The following is a 7,221-nucleotide window of genomic DNA, read 5'->3' on the forward strand; positions in this document are numbered from 1 at the left end:
TTGTTTATTAGTAGAGATGAGGTCTCGCTGTATTACCCAGGCTGGTTTCAAACTCCTGAGCTCAAGCGATCTTTCTGCCTTGGCCTCCCAAGTTGCTGGGACTACAGGCATGAGCCACAGTGCCTCACCTGTGGCGAATTAAAAAAAAAAAAAAAAAAAAAATCTGTGGAGACTGGGTCTCATATGTTGCCCAGGCTGGAAGTAAAATAATTATTAAAACTTTTTTTATGACACTATTAGGGAAATAGATACTTAGTGGATATTTGTTGACTTTTTAAAGTGTGATAATGGTTTCATAGTTATGCCTAAAAAAAGACTTTACCTTTTAGAAACACATACTAAAATATTTAAGCAGGGAAATGACATGATGTCTGGAATTTGTTTTATATTCCTTTTGAGGAAGGAAGGGAAACTGGGTGGAGTATAGATGTAACAGGATTGGCCATGAATGGATGATTGTTGAGGCTGGGTGATGGGCACATGATGGTACAAAATAATTTTCTCTTGACCTAAGAATTAAAATTTTCAATAATTAAAAGTTTTTTTCAAAAGGCATTTGAGTGATGCTTTTCCCATGCATTACATCATTTAATCATCACCACTGTCTTGTGAGGTAACTAGAATGACTATGTGCAGACTAATAATCTAAGGCTCAGAGAGATTAAGTTACATGGCTAGGATCACACAGCTAGTTAGAGGCTGGATTCAAATCCAGGCTCTCCACCTCAAACTTTCATTCTTCTATCAACCCGTACTTTGTATGATGAACACTAGAGTCATTATGGATTGCTTCATGGAGAATAAGGTGAGAAGAATCAGAGGAATGGATTTAACACCTTTGCTCTCATGCAGAATGATGAATTTGTGGCATGTGCTTCTCTAATAAGGAAGAGATTAATACCAACCCCCAGCTGCTATGAGTTATCATCAAGCATGGAGAAAGCATGCTACTAACGAGGATTGATTTATAAGTTCCAGATGTGAAAAGAGAGGATCTATTAAGTTTTTTCCATATACCATCAAAGACGATAGTAAAAATAATTTATGCTATTAAATTCATTGACTGAAATTGCTCTTTGCAGGACTAAAAGCTTTTATTATCTTCCTTTTCCTTCCAAATATAGTCAATAGGTGCTGAGAAAATTTTTTTTACCAGGATAACATCTGAAACAGGGATGAATAATTAACTAATACTTGAATCTTGTTAATACATCTATTGTAAAATTAAATGACTTTTGGCCAGATGCAGTGGCTCACACCTGGAATCCCAGCACTTTAAAAGGCCAAGGCAGAAGAATTACTTGAGCCCAGGAATTTGAGACCAGCCTAGGCAACATAGTGAGACCTTATATCTACAATTCTTTTTTTTTTTTTTTAATTAGCCAGGTGCGCTGGTGTGTGCCTGTAGTCCCAGCTACTTAGGATACTGAGGTGGGAGGATTGCTTGAACCTGAGAGGTCAAGGCTGCAGTGAGCTGTGATTGTACCACTGCACTCCAGCCTGGGCAACAGAGCAAGACCCCATCTCTAAATAAATAAATACATTAATTAATTAATTAATTAATTAAATTTTTTTGTCCTTAGATCACTTATGATTTCCTAAAAGGCCTATGCCTATTGGGATATGATGTATGTTTACATTTCATACATAAAAGATTTTGCAAAGTATAACTTTGCCAATGCTTTTAGCAAAGATTTTCACTCCTTGACAATTATAATACAATGAAGTATTTTTCTTAAGCGAATAAATTTACCACTAAATATCTTGTAGGAAATACAAACAAGGTATATTAATAGTAATACTAAGTATTACTCTTTGTATCTAGATCTTTGGTCTTAGGTCTCACTACTTACAGGACATTTGGTTTGTATCTTTCAGGATTGACTTCACAAGCTTTTTTTCTTACTATTTATGTCTCGTCATTAATGGTCCATTGTTTTTTGTCTCTCTTTTATTATATTCTGACATAGAACTGGTTAAAGCTTTGCAAATCTTTTCAGAGGATATGAAGCTACATGTGGGCCGGGCGCGGTGGCTCAAGCCTGTATCCCAGCACTTTGGGAGGCCGAGACGGGCGGATCACGAGGTCAGGAGATCGAGACCATTATAATAGTCAAACTCAGCAATTGAATGAAAAATTACATGTAGCTTCTTTTTTTTTTTTTTTTTTTTGAGACGGAGTCTCGCTCTGTTACCCAGGCTGGACTGCAGTGGCCGGATCTCAGCTCACTGCAACCTCCGCCTCCCGGGTTCACGCCATTCTCCTGCCTCAGCCTCCTGAGTAGCTGGGACTACAGGCGCTCGCCACCTCGCCCGGCTAGATTTTTGTATTTTTTAGTAGAGACGGGGTTTCACCGTGTTAGCCAGGATGGTCTCGATCTCCTGACCTCGTGATCCGCCCGTCTCGGCCTCCCAAAGTGCTGGGATTACAGGCTTGAGCCACCGCGCCCGGCCCACATGTAGCTTCATATCCTCTGAAAAGATTTGCAAAGCTTTAACCAGTTCTATGTCAGAATATAATAAAAGAGACAAAAAACAATGGACCATTAATGACGAGACATAAATAGTAAGAAAAAAAGCTTGTGAAGTCAATCCTGAAACAAACCAAATGTCCTGTAGAATGTTATTTCTAGGCCAAGATAGTAACGGCCTTGAAGAACCTTAGCCTTCTTGTCTAGCACAAATGTCTGCTTCCCAAGCAGCTGCTTTAAATCCAACATCTCCATCATCAAGATCAGTGGTCATTTCCTGCTTCACACCTGAGTTTACCCATTTCGCCTGAGAGGTGAAGTTGGCGGAAGGCAGGAATCAGGGATCAGGGAGTCAGGTAGAGGCTAAATGGCACACACCGATTTCTGGAACACTGAGTGCCAATAATTAAAGAACAAAACACAAATGAGAGATGTTGCAGCACAAGTTGCAACCAAGAGTGCCCTGGAGTTTCCTTGGAAAGAACAGGATATGAATACTTTATCATAAGGGTCTGAGAAGGCTTCATCAACTAGGAATGTCTTTCCATGTGTCTTGAGTGAAGACTTATGTGTTTTCTTTAAATGCATTTTATTTAAAAACTGAGGTCTGGCGAAAAGGGTTTAAAGATTTTCCTATCTTCTAAAAATTGTGAAAACTGAAAAACAAAATCACTATTCCTATGCAGGACAAACTTCTTTTTTTCTTCTTCTTTTTTCTAAAAGAAAAAAGAAGAAGAAAAAAATTCACACATAAATTGGGGAAATACTCAAGGCAAAAATTCTCCATTTAGGTACATATACATGATGAAGTAAAGTAATCCTTACCCTCATAGTCAGGAATAGTATAGAAAACTACTGTTAGATCTTATACTGTTATGAAATATCTTTTACAAAAAGGGTTGAATGTGTAAGATAAAACACCTCTTTGTTTCAGAAGTAAGCACATCATCAGTTTATGTCAAGAAGCCATTCCTGATTTACCACACCTGCTACATTCCTTCCTCACTCTGTAATTTATTGTTTTTTTTAAATACAGGATGATTCAGCAGACGTCACATCTGGGAATCCTACAGATTGGAGTTTTAGTTTGTTTTTAGCTGGATGGCATGACAGAGTTTAATGCCTTGGATAAGCTTACACTGCAAACATTTTTAGCCTGAACTATGTTACATCTAAGATTTTCCTGAGACTTTAAGACTGACCTGATAAGGAAGAAAAAGTCAATACTATTTCAAAAGGAGGAGGAGGAAGATGGGGGAAAGAAACAACAGTTTTGGACCTACCAGATTATCTGTGTACCCTGGACCTGATACAATAATTAATGCTGCATTAGATAACCCAGTTCTGTGCAATGAGCAAAAACTGTCAATGAAAAATGTCTGGCTATTACATACAGTATTTAGTGCAGTTTCCCAAACACAGTTTTCTGAATTTGATTTAGCTTTTGGCCCCTCTTAATACTTGGCAGGCAAAGTACAATATAAATAAAATCCTGTTGTAGGATTACCAGATTTCTGGACTATTAGCGCTATTCTCTTTTTATTTCATCATTGTGAAACAAACTATACTTGCAACTTAAACTGGAATAGCCATTAGTAGCTGGCTACCAAATGCCATTAGTAAATATGCTACCAAAACTAAACAAGACAAAAATAATCTCTAAATATGACCACACACACACACACACACACACACACACACTCCCCACTACAACACACACAGGCTAGGAGTCATAAAGCAAAGTTTGATAAATTAAACTACTATCAAAAACACAACCTCAAAACAAAAATACCAGAGGCAGAAAGGATGTGAGTAAACAGTGATCTTCACTGCTGACTGAGCAAGAATTATATGATGTAGCCTTTTTTTTTTTTGAAACTGAGTTTCCTTCTGTCAGCCAGGCTATTGTGATCTGCAACCTCTGTCTCCCGGGTTCAAGCAACTCTCGTGCCTCAGCCTCCTGAGGAGCTGGGATCACAGGCGCACAACATCATGCCCGGCTAATTTTTTTATTTTTAGTAGAGACAGGTTTTCACCACGTTGGCCAGGCTGGTCTCCAACTCCTGACCTCAAGTGATCTGCCCACCCTGACCTTTCAAAGTCCTGGGATTACAGGCATGAGCCACCGTGCCAGGCCTGATGTAACTGTTTTGAAGAGCGATTTGGCAATATCCAGTAAAGAGGTGTGCAAACCTTATAACCCATCAGTTTCATTTGTAAATAGATAACCTAGAGAAATCAGACATTTGCATAAGGAGGTATGTTCAAAGCAGCATTGTTTTTACTAGTGAAAAAAAGGAGAAATAATCTAAATGTTTATTAATTTTAGAATAGAAAGACAAATTCATAAAATGTAATACTATTCATTATTTAAAATAAATAAACTCCATCTACATGTTTCATCATAAATAAGTTTTGAGGTCATGTTGAATAACAATGGTGAATTCCAGAATGATAGGCAAAGTAGATGCAATTTATATAAATGTTAACATTTTACAAAAATATATTATTTAAAAATGTTAGGGTCAGCCATCATGACTCACACCTGGAACCCCAGCACTTTGGGAAGTCGAAGCAGGAGGATCACTTGAGCCTAGACATTTGAGACCAGCCTGGGCAACATGGTGAGACTCCATATCTACAAAAATAAAAATAATTAGCTGGGTGTGGTAGTGTGCATCTGTCATCCCAGCTACTTGGGAGGCTGAGGTGGGAGGATCCCTTGAGCCTGGGAGGTCGAGGCTGCAGTGAGTCATGATGGTGCCACTGCACTCCAGCTTGGGTGGACAGAGCAAGACCTTGTCTCAAGTAATAAATAATTCAAAATTTAAAAAACATGGCTCTGTGGAAGAAGCATAAAACCACAGAAGTATTGGAGGATTTCAAATAGTTCATGAAAACAATGGAATTAAAACATAAAAATAAAAAATATAAAGCTTATTTTTCAACATAAGTTCCATCAAGTTCAAAACACTTCTGTAAGAGATAATACTAGTCATTTAGTCCATCCCTAAAGAACTGAGCATTCTGGAAATGTGTGCAGTCTTTTTTACATTATTAACTGAAGAAAAATGGCGGCCCATTAAAGATATTTTTTAAGATTAGGAAACAAAAAAAGTCAGAAAGAGCCAAGTAAGGACTGTGAAGTGGATGTCTAATGGTTTCCCATGGAAACAGTGACAAGATTGCCTTGTCTGAAAGAGGAATGAGCAGGAGCATTGTCATGGCGGAGAAAGACTCTCTGGTGAAGCTTTCCCAGCCATTTTTCTGCTAAAGCATTGCTAACTTTCTCAAAATACTCTCACGGTCAGCAGAAACTCAACCAGCAAAATGCCTTTAAGTATTCCCCCAAACTGTTACTGTGACCTTTGCTCTTGACCAGTTCACTTTTGCTTTGACTGGCCTACTTCCACCTCTTGGTATCCATTGTTTTGATTGTGCTTTGTTTTCAGGATCATACTGCTAAAGCCATGTTTCATCTCCCGTTACAATTCTTCAAAGAAAGGCATCAGGATCTTGATCCCATTTACTTAAAATCTCCACTGAAAGCTCTGTTCTTGTCTGCAGCTGATCCGGGAGCAATTGTATGAGCACCCATCAAGTGGAAAGACTGCTCAACTTTAATTTTTCAGTCAGCATTGTGTATACTGAACCAATTGAGATGTCTGTGGTGTTGGTTTTTGTTTCTGTTGTTCATCACTGGTGCTCTTAAAGTATAATGTTTTCCTTGCAAATTGATGTGGATGGTCTGCCACTGCAAGCTTCATATTCAACACCATCTTGTCCTTTCTTAAAATGAACTATCCATTTGTAAACTGCTGATTTCTTTGGCACATTGTCCCCATAAACTTTTCATAAAGCATCAGTGATTTAATCATTCTTCCACTCAAGCTGCACCATAAATATGATGTTGGCTTTTGCTTCAATTTTAGCAGAATTTATGTTGCTCCAAGAGGGGCTCTTTTCAAACTGATGTCTTATTCTTCTTAGTGTCTCAAACTAGATTCTGTTCAGACATGTTATGAAAAGATAATGCGAGTTTCCTTTGGTGCCAAAAAATTTTGAAATCCATTCTTAGTTTTTTTCATAAAAGGCACTTTCCAAAATCTTTTTGAAGGCCCTTGCTATAATGCTTAAGGTACTTGTCAAAATTGGAGGTGACTCACTTGTTTAGGCTAGGCCTAATTTGGGTCCTTAAAAAAAAAAAAAAAAAAAAAACGCAGCCGGGCATGGTGGCTCATGCCTGTAATCCAAGTACTTTGGGAGGAGGATTGCTTGAGCCCAGGAGTTTGAGATCAGCCTGGGCATCAGGGTGAGACCCTAGTTCTAAAAATAAACAAACAAACAAAACTTTAATAGAAAAATAAAGCAATGAGGTAGAAGTTTCAGTATACCAAATAACTGGAGACCATTCAAAAGGTTTGTGGGTTTTTTTAAGCTGTTTTAAAATTCATTCTTCAAAAATGTTCAGACATGACCACATTGGTTTCATAAGCACTACAGTGCTTATGAAGTTTCTTCATTTTTCATATGTCCAAGCAAGCCTGAACACCCCCAACTCTCTCAACCATGACCTTTTGCAGAAGCAGACATGGAGGGCTTTGATGCCAACTAATATGTGCTTCAAAGTGGACAGAAACAGATCTTATGACCTTAAAAAAATAATCTCTCCTGAGGTTGAAATAAATTATAATGATGCCATCTGATCATAACTCAGTGACCTCATTTGAGCCAAGTTTCATGGGCAGAT

The sequence above is a fragment of the Macaca thibetana genome, chromosome 7 (assembly GCF_024542745.1).
Source record: "Macaca thibetana thibetana isolate TM-01 chromosome 7, ASM2454274v1, whole genome shotgun sequence".
Lineage (NCBI taxonomy): Eukaryota > Metazoa > Chordata > Mammalia > Primates > Cercopithecidae > Macaca > Macaca thibetana.